The 20,923-nt window shown below is 39.8% G+C and overlaps 1 protein-coding gene across 1 annotated transcript in view; it reads right to left on the bottom strand.

Moving 5' to 3' along the window:
• Positions 1–19,221, bottom strand: part of SMAD5 (SMAD family member 5) — a 50,616-nt gene extending 31,395 nt beyond the window's left edge. Inside the window, exon 1 of the mRNA XM_047084993.1 lies at positions 19,128–19,221. The gene's annotated coding sequence lies outside the window, so the exon portion shown is untranslated. The remainder of the gene's footprint in view (positions 1–19,127) is intronic.
• Positions 19,222–20,923: the final 1,702 nt, after the last annotated feature.

Raw genomic sequence — 20,923 nt, 5'->3', positions numbered from 1 at the left:
AAAATATGGTTTGCTTGTCAAGACGAGAGAAATTTCAAAGGCATAGGGGACACAAACAACAAACAAAAATACGTGGGCAGACAAGAATAGAGCATTTCCTAAAATAGAGTAGACAGGTCTGGCTGGATTGAGATCTTTATTGAGTAACAGTGGAACATAATGATGAAGGCTAGACAGGGTAGTGCATGCGTGTAGAAGACAGAATAGATGAGCAATGGAGAGGTTAAGCTGAGAAGGGGAAGACAAATGGAGAGAAACTTAAAGACCAGATACCAGATTAGTAGTGAACCACCAGAAAATGCCTAATAAATTTTAACTACTCATCTAATAGCACTATCATCATCATCATCATCATCAAGTACTAACCATATTGCATATTTTAAAAAAGGAAAAGTTATTTATGCATGTAAACACAGAACAAAGTCTACAAGGCCACATAATTAATCACTGCATGGAATGGAGGAAAGGAAATAGAAAGGGGTCCAGTGTGATTTGTTTTATATACTTCTGCATTGTTTTAACCTTTTAACAAAGGGAATCTATTGACGCATTACTTGCATGATATTAAAATAAAAACAGTAAACTAAAATTATGGTGAACAGAATTGAGTTACGAGTGCTGGCACTACAAGGAGGTAAAACTAATGCATGCTGTGCTACAAGTCAGGAAAGGATGGTGGTTTCCCTTTCAAAGGAAGGATATTAATTAGAAGGGAATCAGAGTTTCTGCCATCCTGGTGAAGTTTTACTTCTAGCTATGGGTGATTATATGGGAGAGCTCAGTTTGTGAAAATACAGCTGGTGAGATACTTAAGATGTGTACTGTGCACTCTTCTGTATGATTTAAAAATATTTTCTGGACAGACAAAAAGGATTGAGTGCTTAGTTTCCTTCCCATTTTTCTTCCCATCATCAATCAATTCCCCTTCTCAGAGATCATCCTTTTATTTTGTCCTTCATGGCCTTCCAGAGAAAATTAACACAAACACACACACACACACACACACACCTTCATTGACATGAACTGTGGTATTCTAAAAAGAAAAAAGGTACAGAAAAACATATGAACGATATATCCTCCAGATCTTCCCAGAGCAATATAGAAAGAGCTCCCACATTCTTTCTGTTGTCAGTAACAGTTCACAGACTATAAAGTGTCTACAGAATTCTACACAGAATTCTAATATAAAAGTAACCTTCAAAGTATGTCAAACTCTGTCATACCTCTGCTCAAAAATTATTCTGTGGCTTCCCATCACACTTGCTATCCAAATTCCTTAACATCACTTTAAAGGGCCTACATGAGCTAGCCTTTGGCTTCTCCTCCAAATTCATTTCTTTTTTGTTGTTGTTGTTATTTTTAATTTTTTTTATTTTACACCCAAATTAGTTACCATATAGTGTAACAATGATTTCAAGAGTCGATTCCTTAGTGACCCTTACCTATTTAGCCCATCCCCCCTCCCACAACCCCTCCAGTTGCAGATTCATTTCTTACCATTGTTCTAGCTAACTTAATCACCCTTGACTTCTTTCCATTTCTCAAGTGTTCCAAGATCATTTCTATCTCAGGGCCTTTGCACTTGATGTTTTCTCCCCTGGAATTCTCCCTGATCTTATTTAACACGCTTACTCTTTCAATTAATTCAGCTACTCAAATGTCACCTCGTGAAAAAGGACTTCCCTGGCCACTTTATCTAAAATAGTATACATCATACTCCCACATCATTCCCTAGTCCCTGATTCTGCTAAATTTTCATGATATTTATTTTAACCTGACCAAGATATCAATTTTATTACTTTTTAGATATTTTCCCCACTGAAATGTTACTAGGCAGGTAGCTTTATCTTCCTTATCCACCATCATAGTCCCCTGGACCTAGAACAGTACCTATTTATTCAGTGAGTGAGCAAGCAAGTAGTGAGTGAGTGAACTAAAGAAAAGCAACTTGGAAAAAAATACATTCCTTTGTAAGAGCAACTATATAAAAGTTAAAACATGGTATTTATGGATATGCACACATATGATAAGAGAATATAAGTATGAATAAAAATGATACATAACCAATCTCAGGACACTGAGTACTGGGTACCACTGGTGAAAGAAGGATGAAGAATGGAAAAGCTTCAGCTGTCTTCTTTTAAAATCAGATTAAAAAAAAACCTGGCAAGTAACCAGATATGTTATTTTCTCTCCTGTTTTCTATGTTTAAATAGGTCATAACTCAAAACATTAACTATTTTTAATTTTTAAAAAGTAGTATGATCAAAACAGAAAATGACCAGATTCAGTCCTTTATAAGACAGAAGACCATGAGCAAGTATCATTCTTTCCAAGTCTACTAACTTATCTGTACAAAAAGGTAGATGGTTCCTAAGTCCCTGAAATGTTTAAGTAAAAAAATATGTGTGCACATATGTGTACACACAGCACACATACAATAAATGCTTTATAAACTCCAAAGTGCTATTTAAACATGAATTATGGTCAATAGTATTCAAAGGAAGAGTCAAGACTTAAAAAAACCTAATGTACCCACCACTGTACCACTATACACACTTTCTGATCCAGCACAAATTCCTGTACTTTTGCCCATCAGTGTCCAAGAGAAATCTCTGTCATCCTTAGTGATAAGCTCAAGTCCACCCCCCTTTGTGAAGAATTCCTTCACCACCCTATTCTAAAAAGGCTATGGTCATTGAATATTTATCATAAAAACTAATTAATAAGACAGTGACAAGGGGGCTCCTGGGTGGCTGAGTCGGGTGAGCGTCTTGATCTCAAGTTTCGTGAGTTTGAGCCCCGTGTCAGGCTCTGAGCTGAAGGTGAGGACCCTGCCTGCTTGGAATTCTCTCTCTCCCTCTCTATCTGCCTCTCTCCAACTTGCACCCACCCTCTCAAGATCAGGAAGTTTAAAAAAAAAAAAGTGACAAGAACTATCTTAACTTTCCAAATGGAGTACAAAATCCTTCCAGGAGGAAGTCTTCAGGACCTGGCACCATTCCGTGCATGGTATCACATACTAAAGGAGTATTTAATGAATGGTCATTGACTTTTCTATCAACTATACCTTGAAATCAAAGATAACTTCAAATGTTGAACCAAGTGACTAAGATAATGATAACCCCATTAGCAGAATCAAGGACACTCAGAAGGTAGTTTAGTCAGTAGAGAAGAACGTGAACTCTATCAGAAAAAAGTCATAACTGGACACATAGGTTGAGCAAGGAAAAGATGAGAAAGAGATTTAAGATTTTCTACAAAGAACTGAAACAGTAATATAAAATAGGTTTTCAACAGAGTGAAAAGAGCAACACATTAACACGGGCATATTAGGGAACATTCACTAGTAGGGAAGAGGAAAAAGTTACCGATGAAGTATTGTTAAAAAAGAGGAGATTAAAATTACATACAACAGTACTGCAGAATATCAAACACAAGGCAAAGTTTAAAGAGAATGTGAACAAAGAAAAGGCCAATGACTGGATATCATTAGTTCAACTTCAAGAGACTGATTTCAGGAAAAAAAAAAAAAAGGGTGTCAGATTCCAAAAACTTAAGACTCAGTATTAGTGTTTTCTTAAAACGAGAAATGGGAAAGGAGTAGGGACAAATCATGTATTCAACTCTAAAAATGGAATGACTAAAAATTTCAGAAAACTTTCGTGCTATTCTTTCTAAAACTATTTTGTAACTTTGCAACCTGCAGAAGTGATATGTGCAACTAATTCAAGTACTCATTATCTAAGTCTCACCTTACAAAAGTCATCATAAGAATTTACTGGTGTTTAAACAAAAGAACTGAAAACAAATTTCACATAATACCCCAATGGCCATTAGATGGTAAAATGGACTCAACATTGTTATCAGAAACAAAATTTTTTTAAAGAAAACAGTGAAATATCACTCCACATTACACATAAATCCCGATGACCCAGCAATTCCATCCCTAGGTATATATAACTAACAGAAACAAGTGCTAGCGCCACCAAAAGGCAAATACATGTTCACAACAACTTTATCTGTAATAGTCCCAAATTGGAAATAACCCAAATATCCATCAACAGTGGACTAGGTCAATAAACCATAGTAACAAATTCATAAAACAGAATACTTTACAGCAACGACAAAGAGCTAACACATGAAAAACATGGATAAGTCACACAGATAAAATATTGAAGAAGTCAGATACAAGAGATTACACATTTATCATTCCTTCTCAGAAAAAGGCAAAACTAACCTACGTCACCAGAGGCAAGAAGGGTTAACTAAGTGGGGACAAGACAGTCTTCTGGGGAGAAAGAAATATTCTACATCTTGATGTGGGTGATGATGACATAGATGTACACATATGTAAATGTTCAATAAGTTATATACCTGAGATTTATAAAATAATCTTTAAAAAAATTTGTTTGTGAACTGATCACTTACAAAATTAGTTCCCATTCACTAACATTTCCCTCACCATAATGGCTTACAAGCCACCAGTGAAAGTACAAAGTTTGCAAAATACTCTAAAATTTTACAAAGTTTATTAAAATAATGGCCAACAATGTAGGGTCAGGGATTTAATTTTACCCTACCATTCCCCACCCCCAAGCAAGTAAGTTAGTCTGTTAACTGTTTCACGGATGCTGACGAAGGACATGGGACTCCAGATTCAGAGACAAATGACTTTAACACTCATGGACAGACAGCAAGCAGCATAAGCATCAGATTTGCAGTTCCCTTCGCCTCCAAGAGACCCGCAGAAGTGATGTGATATTGCCAAGATGGATGGTACTTCTGCAGTGGGTTTACACTGATAGGGAACAATGAGCTGAAAGAATTCACCATGTTTACACTTACAGTAAGCAAGCCTATCTTAGTGGAGAGAGAACAGCTTCACTGACAAAGGATTAAGAGTGATCCTTAGTAAAATCAGTATGTATTTTTTATGGATATTTTCACAAAAAACACAAAAAAGCTCTCCATGTTAGTAGCACGCATGACAAACATAAGGGATGCCCTATCATGCTAAATTATCTTGTGAGAAAAATTAAGCCTATCCATCAAACTTGATCCATTCTTTGTTCATCATAAGAATACATGTTTACAACTGTAACTTAATGTTTTTCCCAAGTTTTAATTTTTGAAGATGAAGTACCAATCAGACCTTTTATTCAATTTAGTATAAAATACAGATCGAATTTTAAATGGTTTCATTTTAAATGGGTTTCTTTAGAGCCAATTATCGTTAGTTCAGGAAGACCTAAATGTAGCATGAGCTTTTCTTAATGACTTAGTTATCCTTACGAAGCTCTCCGTTGCTGTGCTGTGCTGGAAATTCTCTGTACAAAGCATGGAACATGGGCTGCAATGTTAATGACTGAAGAGACAACAGGGCATGAATGATCTTAAGAAGTTACCTAAAGAGGTAGACTTTTTGGGACATTCGGCTTTCTTAAAAAGAATATAGCTATTTCAAGGAATCCAACAGCTTCCTTTCTACAAAATCAATTGCTAAAGCAAAAACATTAATATTCCTTTGATGATGATGATGATAATAATAAAAAACCACTAACATTTATCGAACACTATGTTAACACTGTTAAGGACCTTACTCTGAGAGACAAAAAAATCATTAAAATCTCGCAACAGCCATATCAGGTAAATTCCACTATTCTCATTTTACAGATGAGAGAACAAGGAAAGAGAAATTAAAAGTAACTTGCTTATTTATATAGATTAGAAATAGAGCCAAGAATTGAAACTTGGCAGGCTGGCTCCAGAACTCACACTCCTAAACACTGTACACACGGTACCCTAAAAAGAAAAGTCTCCCACCAAAGAATATTCTTTGCTTAAAGACCTTCTCTACTGTTCTCCCTATCTCTGACTTCTCCAAAATACTCAAAGTGTTGTTATCACAACATTATATAGTTTCAGAGACCAAGGATAATCCTGTTCAATATGCTCACTTTCAAAGTGATTCTTTATACCACTTAACATACTTCATTAACCTCTTTATCTACTTCAACCCATTCTTCTCTCAATTGAACAAAATGAGTCAATATGTATGAAAGACTAGTGTTTATTACTATTATAATAAAATTATAAAAATAAAATTTATATATTATTAAAATTTAATTAAAATTTTATATTCATTATGGTAGCCTTACTCCAAAGCCTTTTTATCTCATTAGGACATTTTTGCCACACTAATCACTAGAACACATAATTTTAACAGCCTAAATCTCACTCATTCACTTCATTAATATTTAACATTTAGGTTTCTAAATAAAATTGTTTTACTGGGATCAAAATTGCTGTACTGTACCCGTATGATAAATTTTCTCCTGTAAACTATTCTGTAAAATCTATCAGATTCGAGACAATACCTTGATCCTCACAAATAAAACTATCACAGTGCTTTGGATACAGCAATAGATTTATTTTACTATCTTAAGTCCTTGGTTATGAAAAGAATTTCTCACTACATACACAAAAAACAAAATAAATTTTTTTTTCAACGTTTATTTATTTTTTGGGGGACAGAGAGAGAACAGAGCATGAACGGGGGAGGGGCAGAGAGAGAGAGGGAGACACAGAATCAGAAACAGGCTCCAGGCTCTGAGCCATCAGCCCAGAGCCTGACGTGGGGCTCGAACTCACGGACCGCGAGATCGTGACCTGGCTGAAGTCGGACGCTTAACCGACTGCGCCATGCAGGTGCCCCGCAAAAAACAAAATAAGATATTATACTTTTTTCTAGTATGCATATATTAGCATCTGTAATATGAACCCCGAGTAAACATTCAATCCTTTGAAAATCAGGGTATGACTAGGTTTTCTAGTAATCAAAATGTAGAATTTTGAATCTATTCATGAAAAGTTGGTTCAATTTTTCACACCTCTTTTGCTTTTCACTAAGTAAAATGAATTCACAAACACTGAGAACACCAATTTTCAGCTCAGTCAGCTGTGTGCATAACCATCCATAATACCTTCCTATAGTATCTCTAAACTTATCCTAGTAATAGAGGAAAGTCCCCAAAGCTATACTGAATAACTTCAGTCTTCAGAGGTTACATATTGCTGGGCAATTAATCTGGTTCTCTGTGCTCCCATTCCACAATGCCTTCAGAGTCTACTGAGGCACAAACAGACATAACCAGTGCTAATCTTGATCTCAGAGTCACGGTCTTATTTATACAACACACATTCACTGAGAGCACCTAAAAAGGGCAACCCACTAAGCAAGAAACTAAAAGGCTAAAAAAGATAAATCAAGTCCAGACTAAAACTTTAAAGAATTACAAATCGATAAGCTATGAAAATATGCCCATACCTCTCTGCAATACACAATGGAGAATGGCAGATGCCCTAAGGGTGTAGAAGGTGCTACAATAAATTAAGGGGATGGCCCTTTGGGGACAGGGGAAGGGAGACAAGAACCACCAAGTAGCTTTATCAGAGGCATAAAAATAATTGTGAGTAAAGACACAAAATCTGAGTTTTCATCCACCAGGATGAGAAAATGATTCCGTTTGCTAGAACTGAGGTGGTAGAACTAAAGAACTGGCTAGAAATGTACAATAAAATAAGGCTAATCTACACACGGATAACAATATACGCATTGTAACACATAAAAACACCAGATCTAAAAAGTCTAATAAACTTGGGTTCAAATTCTGGATTTAACATTTACACCTAAACCTCTATTTTTTCCTATTTTGTATAATAAATATCAGTTCTGAGAATTAAATGAGATACCCACTTAACTCAGTGCCTGGCATGGCACATTCTCAGTAAAGGAGAACTGCAGTTACCACTGTTGCAATTATCATGAACATTTCTGAGATCAGGCTGAGGATTTCAAATATATAGCTGAGCTACTTTATTTCAATGAACATACAAAGCCATCTACTTAAGATGTACCATTGTTTTATTAACCTTGAAGGAAGAACAGGTTGCAAATTAAACTATCACACAGTGCTTTCTTATCACTTAATTTTTTTCTTCACAGTATCAATCTCTGCCCTCAGACTGCAGGTCTGAAAAGTGTTCCCGTATTACCCCAGTATTGTCATTCAAGCTATGGACATCCCTCCTGCAAGTTCTGATACTTGCCTGATCTTCCCAAAGGGTGTAAATGAAAGAAATGACAGCAACATAAACAGAAAGGCAGAGTTTATGCACCTGCAAGGACAAGTGCAACACAAATGTCACCTAGCTAAAACCAATACTCAAATGCCATTGATTATAAGACACCTCCCAATTTCAGAGATGTTACAAGGTGAAAAAAATGTAAGTACACCTTATAAGAAATAAGGAAATAATGCAGCTTTTTCTTTTTTCCTCCCCCAAAGTCCCTTCTCCTGCTACCCACCCCCCCCATCACTTCCCACCAGTATTTTGCTGTTCTCCTTTCTTTTGTTCTCATCCCTTTGACTCTTCTTTCCTGCCTACTCTTTATTCATTCCTCATAACGTCTCTCTCCCACATTCCTCGTTGCTTACCTCTGTGCTCTCCTCTAAGTAAAAAGGAAAATGCATTTCACAGCCCAGATATATGAGACAGTGTTCTACACGAAAACCTGGCTTCTAAGCAGATTCTATTTGTGCCTCTGCCATCTTCATCCTGGGCCAGTGATCACATTAAAGCTATCCTAATGTACACCAGTGGGAATAATACATATTTGCTACTATTTTTTTAAGGTGATATAATTAATTCCTAGGAAAACAAGGAGACTTCAAGGAACTGAAATCATGGAATTATTTTCTTTTGCAATCAACATTCATAAGAAGCTATTTCAAATTTGTAACATTTAATGTTTAACATCTTTTACATTTTAACCTTTATTTATAAATATCAAAGCCTTATTTCAATAGCCTAATCAGGGAGAGAAGACAAATTCTGTTTTCTCTTTTTTGCTCTGAGGTTGTACTATACCAAACTTTTACAATTTTAAGTGTCAAAATGAGCCTTTTCCTTAGAAGTCAAGTCTTATGACAGTAATGCATAGTGGGCTAACCAAGTAAAACAAACCAAAAAATACAAATTAAACTGAACGGTACCCAAAATATTCCTTTCAGGGATTTTCTATTTCTAGCTTTAAAGCCAGAGAATGTCCCCAAATCTAAAATCCTGTTAGGAAATACCTGTGACAACCTGTGTAAGTTGAGCCAGTTAATTCCCATCAATATTGCAGTTTGAGTAAATGTAACTAAATCTGGTGATCAAACACTGTGAAACTTAGATCTATTTAGGGGGATCATAAATAAAACAGAAAGAAAGAGGAATTATTCCAACATAACTGGAAAACAGGAGAGAAAGAAGGTAAAAAGATATATTTGTAAATACGAATGAAGAAAAAATTAACTAGGCTGCAAATGGCTAGTGACAAAAAGTGGAAGGCTTCGCCAGTATATAAAACATCTTAGCTCTGCCTAGCTCTGGGTCCTTCCCCCACCACATACATTGCAGGGAAGTGGATAAAAGTCTTAAGGATGAGGCGAGGATAACAGCACATCATTTCTGCACATATTTTGGGAATGCTTATCACAAGCTCAAAAGAGGAAGATGACAATCTATAAACCACAATACAGTTGTTAATAAAGAACAAGAATAAGAAAAACCAAGTATTATTAAGCCAAATGAGGCAAGAAGAGGACAATTAGTTTGTGAAGCAAAAGGGGAAGGCCCCAGAATGAATGCCAAACAGGGAAAGAATGAATACAGGGCTACAGCCCGGCTGCTAGAAGGAACCCAATGTGCAGTGTAGAGTTCTAAGCAGAAAGACACGTCCAAAGAGGAATTTCGAGAAGTGACAAATGGCAACAGCACATGACTAAGTAAGAGACTTAATTCAGGAGGCAGAGGGTAGATGGAATATATGGTAGAAATCCAACTATGACAGGAGGACACTCCAGCACAGTGGTACACAGACCAGGACAGGGATGGCAGTAGAGACAAAAATGAAGTGATGTGATGGGCATTACAAATAAAACATCAACAGGGTTTGGTAACTACCCAGAAGAGACCAAGGGCAAACAAGAAAGGTAACGGCTTAAAAGCTGAAAAATAAAGACATCACTTACCTACAAAGGACAATTCTAGGTCTAGCCAAGAGGAGGCTGTGGAGGGCTGGGAGGAAGTAAGCACAGATGCACGTCCCGGCAATAGTGAAACTAAAGCTCAAGAGAAGAGGGATGTGTAGATTTGGAGGACCATAACAACAGAAGGGAGAGCTGACTCTGAGAGGGCAGGTTTCCTTTACTCAAAACCGGCTGAGTATCTAATAAGCCAAAAAGTCAGGCTGAAAAGACACTATCTGTAGTATCAAAGATCTTAAAAAGTAATGGAAAGAAGAGAAGGTGTTGTGAACAGCTTCATATGGTTAGTACACCGCTTCATTTTCTTCTAGATTTACTTTCGTATGATAACCAAGAAAGATGAGCCATTAAAGGAAAATTAAAAATATGTACAGCAAGCAGAGAAGGCCAGTAACTGAGCAGGCAGGAATGTGTGCTACTTCTTATATCAGAACTTGGTGGGACTTGAGAAAATAACTATGACCTATTACCTGCCATACCTTGGAAGTTTATAGTCTACCTCTGTTTATGAAGACCTGACTGGATGACTTTTTCATTACAGTGGGTTTTTTTTTTTTTTTATTTCTTAGAGAAATGACTCCTCCCCAGAGCTAAAAAACAAAAACAAAAACAAACAGGTAACAGTAAGATTGAGAAATCCTTGTGTGTTAAGTACCCTGAAATTCTTCTGCAAACTTTCAATTAATAATGCAGAGTACCTTGGAAATACAAAGAAAAAGCAGTGGTACCTCAGAGATATATTGAGAACATTATACACATTATAAAATTAAGAAATATCATGCATTACAGAAGAATCTAGCATATTACAAAACACACACACACACACACACACACACACATATTAATTCTATTTCAGCTCAAGCATCCCTTCTTCAGGAAGCCTTCCCAGATGGTGATACACAGACAAAACCCCCCCTCTTAAACACTCTTACTGCATCACATAACTCTACTTTGTAGCACTTAACACACTATATTTTTACATTTATCTGTCCAACTCCGTAAGAGTACAAATTCTGCATGAATGTATATTAGAGGAACCATACCTATTTTCACTCATCACTGTAAGCCTGGTGATACACACGCTCAAGAAATATTTGTTTAATAAATGAAAGAGAATGAGCACAAAAAGCTTTTGAAAGGGCCTTAGCTGAAGGGGTAGGGTACTTCTCACTTTCTGCTTCATACAATTCTTTACTTCTTAAAACAAACATACTTCCAATATAGTCAGGGGAAAAAACAAATTTTAAACCAAAGTGCAGCTATACCTCAGCCATATTAAAATCCTTACTAAAGAGAGGACTTGTATGTCAAGAGACATTCATATTTCAAAAAAATTATCTCCAACAGATCTATCTAGGACTATTCAAATTTGGAAGCTGAAATTTAAGAAAAACCAATGAGAAACTAGGGGCAAACACTTTCTGCTCTCAAAAAATATTAGTAAGAATTCATCTTTCAAAGGAATTTATCTTCCTATACTAGAATGTCTTTTGTACCTCCGAGATTTTACAAAGGCCATTCTCTGCCCAAACCACTCTCCTCAAGCCCCAACCACTAATTTCCAAGCTCTCTTGGCATTCAGACTTCAGCTTCAGTGTCATCGCAGAGACCTTCCCTGATCACCTCATAATCCTATATAAAGTAGGTTTTCCCCAATCCCTCATCTAATACCATGTTCATTTCCTTCAGTGTATAAATCAATTTGTAAGTGTTTGCTGACTTACATGATTTTTATCTCTCTCACCAGAGAATAATCTTTAAGAAACAATACTAAGCATATTCAGAGCACCTTTGAAATTTATTCAAGTAATTCATTCAGAAGGATATTTTCTGAGGTAGCATTCCAGGAGCTGGGAATATACACATGAATAAAGAGACCCAAAACACTTGTCCTCGGTAGATTACCCTCCAGAGGAGGGAGACAGACAAAGGCAATAAATAAGCAATACTGTAGTTTGTTTGGGGAAAAGTGCTAGGGAGAAAAATAGAGCAGAGGAAGGTGAATGGGAAGTGTGGTGGGAGAGGTGTGATTTTAAATAGGGCAGCTGAGGTGGGCCTCACTTAAGCAGACACCAAGGGAATCAAAACATGAAGGAAACAGGAGCAAGACAGGCAGACATGTGGGGGAAATCATGGCAGGCAAATGCAACAGGCAATGCAAAGATCTCAAGGTGGGAGCACGTCCGGCACATTCTGAGAACTGCCAAGACCAAGGTAGCGTGAGAATAAAGTGAACGAGGAAGGGAAAATAATGAATGGGGTTCAGTAGGTAAGAGACCCAGATTGGACATCCTGCATATAAGGGCAATGGCTTTTACTGTAACTCAAATGAGGACCCATTTGAGAGCTCTGAGTGGAGACAGGACATTTTCTGACAAACATTAAAGAACTAACTACTCTGGCTGTGTTGAGAATAAACAGCAAGGGTAAAAGTGGGAGACCTGTTCAGAGTTGCAGTAAGCTAGGTGAGAGATGATAATGGCCTAGATCAGAGTGATGGCAGTTCAGTGGGGAGTAGACAACTTCACATGCATTTTAGGGAATAGTAAGTTTCCTGATAGAAGAGATACGGGGAATGTGAGAACACAGGCGTCAAAAATGATTCCAAGGTGTCAGCCCTGACAACTGGAAGAACAGGATTTGTCATCAACTGATTTGGGGGAAAACTGATAACAAAGCTAAAGGAAGATCAGGAGTTACATTTTACGTACATTAAATGTATAAATAAAATGTTATTAAGCTTCACCAGGCTTCCATTTCAAATGAAATCATATTAATACGAAAACCCAAAGATCCTGTTCTTACCTCAAGATACCTAAGTAGGACCTCTGACCAACTCCCAGAAGATATACACAAACCACCCTCCAAACTCATCCCTAGACACACACACACACACACACACACACACACGGTTCGTGCCCAGACTTGACAAAACAATTCACAGAAACAGCTCCTTCACTTTCTGCTCCAACACCTCTCCAACTGCTTCAATCCAAAGTAAAAGGCAAGCAACCAATCCAAAAATTTCATCCAACACTGTTAGTCAAAACAAAATCTCTTGAGCACATCAACCCATGCAAATAAATGCCCATACGGTTGGGTCACAACCCACCATGATCTCAGCCAAACCTGTACAAAAGAATTACAGATGGGGGTCCTCAGGAAATGCATTTCTCATAACCATCCCACAAAATTCAGATTCGTTAGGTTTGAGATTAGAACCCTACCTCCCACCATTTCAACAAGAGTCTTAGGGTTTATAGCAGGTCTGAGAAACAAGGTCCTTAGAACCATGTAAAGAAGTCACTTGCAAAGGTAACTGTTTTTGTGGCTGGTGGGGGTAAAGCTCTAAAAATATCTTACCCTTATGGCTCTAACACCAATAGTAGTCACCATGTATCAGCACCACCAGTGTCAAACCAATCCTAGATCCAGACATACAATTACTAAAACACGTAAGCCACATCCCTGGCTGCAGGCAGAGAAGAGAAACAAACCAGGACCAAGTTTGCCCACAAGCTTGCTTTCTTTCTTTTAAAAATTTTTTTTTAATGTTTATTTATTTTTGAGAGAGAGAGAGGGAGACAGAGCATGAGTGGGGGAGGAGCAGAGAGAGAGGGAGACACAGAATCCGAAGCAGACTCCAGGCTTCGAGCTGTCAGCACAGAGACCGACATGGGGCTCAAACTCATGGACCGTGAGATCATGACCCAAGCCGAAGTTGGACGCTTAAACGACTGAGCCACCCAGGCACCCCTCCCACAAGCTTTCTTGATTCAGAAATCCTACTATTCTTTATGGGAACATCTATGAGGAAGAGGGGATATAACCACATGGGCACCAAAATAACTTTCCTAGAGAAACATTTAAATCACTACTTTTCCAAATCGTGGCTCTCAATTTCCAAAGATATCAAAAATTCTCACAGTGGATTTCAAAGCCAGTCAGGAGCTGAACTCATGTTCCCTGACACTTCTCACAGATTATCTTGCATAGTCTCTCTTTGTGCCCACACAAGTCTCTACGTTTTTATCTCCCACATCCAGACTTTTGTTTCCCAGTTTTTAATCACTCTTTAAACTTCACCTGCTCCTCTAAGTCCTCTAATTAAGCAGAGCCTGATCTAGATGTATACTCACCCCCACAGAGCCTGCAAGATTTCCTCTATTACTACCAGATGTGTTTGAGTATACTTGTACAGGCCTGTAGGCACAGGAATAGACACAGAGCTGGTCAATCATTATGGTGCTTTCCTTTAAATTATAAAATCGTCAAGGGATACCAAATCATTACATTACCAAATGTGTCTCTGGAGCACCAAGCACTAACCTGAGTACACAACGCTTTAGGAAGATGGTCTCCACATACCTCATGTGCACCCCAGAGTTCAAGTCACCTACTCAGAAGAAAAGGGAGCAAATATGGCTCTGGATACCTTTTCAGCTGTTGTCATCGTTCATTTAATGTACACTCAGCTCCAAAGAGTGGAAATGGAAATGGTCAGTGAGTTAAGTAGGTACTCACTTAAGTGGGCAGAAAGAGGTGAATAAGGGGGAAAAAAACAAAAGACTAGCTCTGAAATATTTCCACAGTACCCCCTTTTCCTGGGAACACAGAAACCAGAATAACTAGATCTCAAGTTATACAGCCCACCAGATAGGATGCAAGGCAGATCCTGACACATCATGAAAACAAAAGTGAACAAAACAAAACTTGCCTTGAAAGCACCAGCCATATTCTGAGATCATAGTTAAATGGGCAAAGCGTAAGGCACTTCTCAGGACTCCAGGTGCTAAGCTCAGAGAAAAGTGCGATGGTGACACCAGCTTCTTTTCTTACTGTTATTTTCAGCAGTAACAAAGTAACACATATATACAGAAATCAAAAGGGGAAATCCAGTTCAAATCAGACAACAGATCAAACCATTGTCAGATTTTCAGAGTATACTCCTCTGTAAATTGGATGAACATTACAGAGACTAGTACACCAGAGAATTCAAAAGCAAAACCTGTTCACAAAATGTACTTTAACAACTAGCTTCCAAAAGTGAATTTCAATTTTAGTCTTGCCCATACAGAACTGTCTGATAAATAATTCTTTCTTCTAAAATACTGTCACAACCAAGTCAGGAATATCACAGTAAAAGCAGGAAGAAAAGTCACTGAAACCACCTCCCTCCTAAGATGGGGCCAAAAATGTCTCCAGCTAGCTGCCCAAGACAAACACAAACAAACAAACAAACAAAAAACATTGAAGAGCTGGAAACTAGGTGATTATTATGAAAAACCTACTAACTCTGTAATTACCCCCTCTTTCAAACAATAAAAATATTAGAATGTAAACGTGATGTACGAAAATGGGAAATTAGCTGGTCCTAACAGTCAATTCTTCAAAACAAACTGTATATCTTAACCTTCCAACTAGTACACATACTTCTCAGATTCAGAGTTCTAGATAACGACAATAAACTAGATAATCTAACACTAAAAATTTCAATTACTGTTATTCTATTAGGTTTGGAAGTGGAAAAACAAGGTGTGAAAAGACATGGATAGGCTTCCTGGGGTCGTGCACCATCTTCTTTGGTGGGAAAGCACCCTATCTCCCTGCAGCCTTCCTGGGTCGTAGCCTTCCAGATAACTCTCCTCTCCAGAATAATCAGACTGGTGGAGTTACAAATCATCTCTCAGGCTGCAACTGTCCTTTATAAAAGGAAATCTTCAATGTCTTTGACCTTGAGTCAAGCGGCACACCCATCAGATATAAGGCACTGGTAACATGTGAAGAAATAAACTATTTTGGCTTCTTCTTTGTGATTAGTATGGAACATACACACACAAAGAGAGAGACACGTGGGGCGCCTGGGTGGCTCAGTAGCTTAGGCATCCGACTTGGGCTCAGGTTATGATCTCGTGCTTTGCGGGTTTGAGCCCCACGTCGGGCTCTGTGCTGACAGCTCAGAGCCTGGAGTCCACTTCGGATTCTGTGTCTCCCTCTCTCTCTGCCCCTCCCCAACTCACTCTCTTCTCTCTCTAAATAAACATTAAAAAAAAAAAAAAAGAAAGAAAGAAAAATTTAAAAAAAGACAAATGAACACAGACCCTCCAGAAGTAAAGAGAACAGGCAAAAATGATAAACCAAAGGAATAAAGGCGGCTATATGCTAAAGTACACTCAAGCAGACTCTGAAATTTATCCAAATGTGTGGCTCACTGCCTAAACCAACATATACATCTGGTAATAATAAACACTGATAAGTCATAAACAAAAAGGGCTTTCTTAATTCACACACTCTACAAACTACTGGTAACATTAAAATTTACATAAAGCACTATCAAACAATATGTGTAAAATAGATTTTTTAAGATAGCATTAGTATTTCAATTTACATTACTAATAAGTGAAAAACTGGTATTTTACTGTTTGGTCTTCAAAAACAGAGAATCCAGTATCTTTGATTTGACCAAGTTACAAATCTGTTTTCAGTAGACAGAGAAAACATATTGCCTCTGTTTAACGCAAAGGACAAAAAAGATCATCACTGCAAATCATAATGTTTGGGTTCATGATGAAAACAGGAAACAGACAGGCTGCCCAGGTATAATTATGGTTATAGTGTAATGTGCCTTCAGGTTCAGCCAAGAATTAAAACTCAGTGAAGAGTAAGCAGAATTTACTTGCCTCTACCTTGCTACAGAAGGCAACTTTTAATAATACTTCCAGCAACATGTTACATAACTAACAGTAAACAACATCTGATTCAAACCTCATTAGTAACAACATTCTGCCACTGTCTCCCACTGAAATTAATAGCTGACTTTGCCAGAGGGGAAAGAAATGCAGCACATATCAATCTACCCATTTCTGTGGCGCCTACCGAGGTGAACCAGACGAGTAGATAATACCAGCAAATCTGCACGTATTCTACAAAAATATTTTATTCTTTTTTCAGTCCACTGCTGACTTTCCTTTTTACCACACTGTATCATATGGATGCATTTAAAATCTAAGAGGAAAGTCAGTTGAGAATGTTCACCTAATTTTTGTTGCCGATCTCAGCTATTTCAAACCTGAAAGGAATGGAAGGATAAATAATGAATGAAATTTTGTAACAAAGATACAGGGTAACATTCATGCGGTAAAAACACCCATGTGAAAAAGAAAGGCACACTGACCAAGGGATATGCAATAGAGAGGGAATATAGATCTACAAACAAACAAAACAAAAATTAAAATTTAAAACTCTAAAACGTATTATGCATCACTTTTGTGAAGGTTATATTTCGGTAAATTGTCTCTTATGACGTGTGCATTCTTGTCATCTTGGGGTTCCCCACAGAGGGAAAAAATAGTTACCAAAGAAGGAGTAAAAGAAAAAAAAGAAAGTTGTACAAATCTGTAAAATAATCCCTTACTTACTGACTCTGGAACACACTAATTTCACAACAGTATCCTGATCAATACCAAACTGTCACACTCTGTCTAAGAACTGTTTTGCCTACAATGGCCACTTCCACATTGACACCTTGCAGAAATCTTAGAACTCCTTTCAATTAAAATTGAAAACTAACTCGCTCCGGGCAATTCGAGTCCTCTTAAGGAAATTCAAGCGCTCTATTTAAAAAGAACTTAAATAATTTTTAAAACAACAACCCAAGCATCCTTTACTCTCAACTTCTGTGAGGCCAAGCCACGACCTCCACCTACCCAGCCTGTTGCTAGATAAGAGCACTTTAGGCAGTGCTAGGCAACAGGCATGATGTGACAAACCCAACCAGACTTCAAAACTTTTTCCACAGAAAGATAAGGTAAACAAGATATACTTAGCACCACACCCATTTAAACGCACAAGCAGCCAGGAATGTTCCCCCCTCCCCGCCACCCCACCACCCCAACAACTCTAGACCTCCAGCTGGTCAGGAAACAATGTCTCTGCAATCAAGATAGCGATCTGGCCCAGGGTGTTCAGGCATTCCTCACCTCCAGGCTGGCCTACAGCTCCATTCTCCAATGCCACCAAAACCAGAATTGGAACATTTTGTTAGGAATCGGGCAAACGTCCAAATACCCGGACTATCCTCGCCCCAGTTCTTTTTTGCAACCAAAATCTGTTTTGGCTACTGAGCATGCTCCGACTTAAGACAGGCGCCACATGGGAGTTTTCAAAGCTTAGGCTCCAAACTCCACGTAATAACAGCAGCTGAAAGGGGAAGAGAGGAAAACGGGCGGGGGAGGGGGAGAGCCCGGAATATGAATTTGAGTACTGATATTAAAGTGAAAGACCGGGCAGAGGCTTAATGTGCAAACAGGCACGGCTTGGCGTTCTCCTTGCAGCAATGCAGAAGTTAACACGAAGGGGAAGGAATCTTTGCAATGGTGAAAACTGGCACGGCAACGGGCAGAAACCAGGTCTAACTACCAGCTGAGTGCAGTAGCAGGTCACAAGTGCCCAGAGTGTAATTCCCACCGATAAGCGTGGATCCTTATCTTTGAAACACAAAGCGACGGCGGCACGGATTCATCAAGCCATTGGACAGCTTTGCAGTGTAGCAAGCAGACCGGACGGCTCGACCGAGCACGGCGATCCTACCAGGGGTGTGACTGAGGGTGGTGCTTAGATGAGGTAGAACAAACCGCTCCTCTGGACATAAGCAGCGCCGGGATTTCCCCCCTCCCCGCCCCCACCGCTCCTCCTTCGCCTCGAGGGCGTCCCGAGCGCCTCCCTCCACAGTCCGGGCGGCTGCGGCGGCGCAGGAACAAGGCCAGCCACGGGACGCCCCCGGCCGCTGCACGGACTCCGCAGCGGGACGGGCCGCCCCATCCCCGGCCGCCCGAACCTCTGCAGGCCGGGAGTCGGCCTACCTCTCCCGCCCCGCAGGCCCGGGCGGTTTCCGTTCCGCCCGCGGCCCAGCGCCCCCACCTCGGCCGGAGTCCAGCCACTCGGGCCTGAGGGCGAGCTGAGTCGCGGAAGAAGCTGCAGCCCCCGGCCCAGCTCGCCCGCTCGCCCGCCCTGGGCCCCACACTCACTCACCCGCCGGCTGGACGCACTCCCCCGGCGCCGTCGCTGCGCTTTCCCTCAGTGCAACTTTATTAGCAGCTCGGCCGCGAGACACGCGCACGGCTCCCGCTCGCCCAGGACCCGGATGAGGGAGGGAAGGAGCCGGGGAGGACGCCGCTGGGGTCTGCGCATGCGCGTCAGGGGTCGAGTGACCGCTGCGGTGCCCGAGGGAAGGAAGCCTCCGCGCCTGGCTCCGCGCGGCCAAGTCCAGCTTCCGATCCGCCGGAGGCTCTCGCGGCAATGGCCAGCCCCCGCGTGGGAGTCGGTCAGCTCCCACCGCCACGACGGCCACTAGTAGTCTCCACTCACCAAGGCAGCTCAGAAGATAACAAAATAAAACTATTGCCCTCGATAGGGACAATTGCGGATTTTCTCAACTGCAAAAGCTGTTAAAAAAAAAAAAAAAGATCTTCCGACACAAGTTTGCTTGCTTTCATTGATTTTTAAAGTAACTATATAAATCTAGGTGAAGAGAGTCCTCTTCACTTAGATCTTTCTATGAAAACTAGCTTCAAAACAAACTTGAGAACAGTTTCTTACTCAAGGCAGCCCTGAATCACCTCCCATTTGGAAATCTTGGAGCCTCTACTTTCCCAACCCCTTTCGAGTGCCTGAACTTGGAGTTCCCCGAAGTAGGACCGTCCATGTTGGGAGATCAACCCCAGTAGTTCGGGATACACACGCCCTTCTGGACAGGTGAGGCCAGTGAGGTGCACAGAAGTCACCAGTAGGCTGGCATCTCTCCAATCCGCCTCCTGGGACAAGAATCTAAGTCTCTTTCTTAGTCATTGGGGCTCTTCTCATTGTTCTTTCCCTCAAAATTCCCCAAAGCGGCAGCATTTACCGGACTATGATGATGGCACTACCTAGGGCACCCAGGTGGAAGAGTACTAGTGAAGAAAGACTTTTAAATGTTCTTATTTTAAGAGGTCAATACTGGTTTTCCAATACTCCACCATAGGTTTGCTTTTTAAAGAAATTAAGTAAAAATCAAAATTGGAGTCATTTCCAAATCCTCTCCCTCATAGCCTAATCCAATCCATCATGAAATCTTATTGACTACCTTCAAAATATATGCCAAATCTGACCATTTCTCACTGCCTCTATTATCACCTCTGTGGCCTGAGCCAGCATCATCTCACACAAATGAGCAGCTGCTATTTTGCTCAGGGCCCCAGCAGTTTGTTTCCACAGTGAGAAGACAAAGTAAATGTTGCCGAAGTCTCTGCATAAGGGGTGGCCAATCTCGAATGGGACAGAGGCCTCGTGAGGAAGTGTAGTGGGCCAGGGTGGGGACCCAGAGAGTGCCTGTTCTGATCAAAGGGACAGCTGCTGTTCCACTCCAGCTGACCACCACTGTAGGGAAACAGAATAAGGGCCAGTGTTGGCAGATCGTCGGATTTTTCAAAAACAGTTGGAAATCTGGATTTTAATGCAAAAAAAAATCTCTGTTATCTAAAAGCTTAGCCACTTCTCTCATTCTTTCTCACTTCTTCTCCCTTTCTTAGACACGCTGGAGGCCAATTCTCTCCAAGCCAAGCAAAACAAATCCATGGTCCTGATTTAGTCCTATTGACCATTGGTTTGCAGTCTCGGGTCTACATCTTAAACCTCTTTACTACACCATAAATTTTGTGAAAGTAACGTCTGTGTACTTTAACTCTCTGTCACACTCACTGATTATTTGTTGGCAATTCAGAACTTTCCAGCCCTTGGAAGGCACATATTTCTGGAGCCTGCATGGCTTTACAACTCCCAGAAGTGCCTAT

Source organism: Lynx rufus, unplaced genomic scaffold (assembly GCF_022079265.1).
Source record: "Lynx rufus isolate CCGP_SWC_20201006 ecotype Redwood Valley unplaced genomic scaffold, mLynRuf1.p SCAF_1, whole genome shotgun sequence".
Lineage (NCBI taxonomy): Eukaryota > Metazoa > Chordata > Mammalia > Carnivora > Felidae > Lynx > Lynx rufus.
This window is presented reverse-complemented; position numbering and strand designations above follow the sequence as displayed.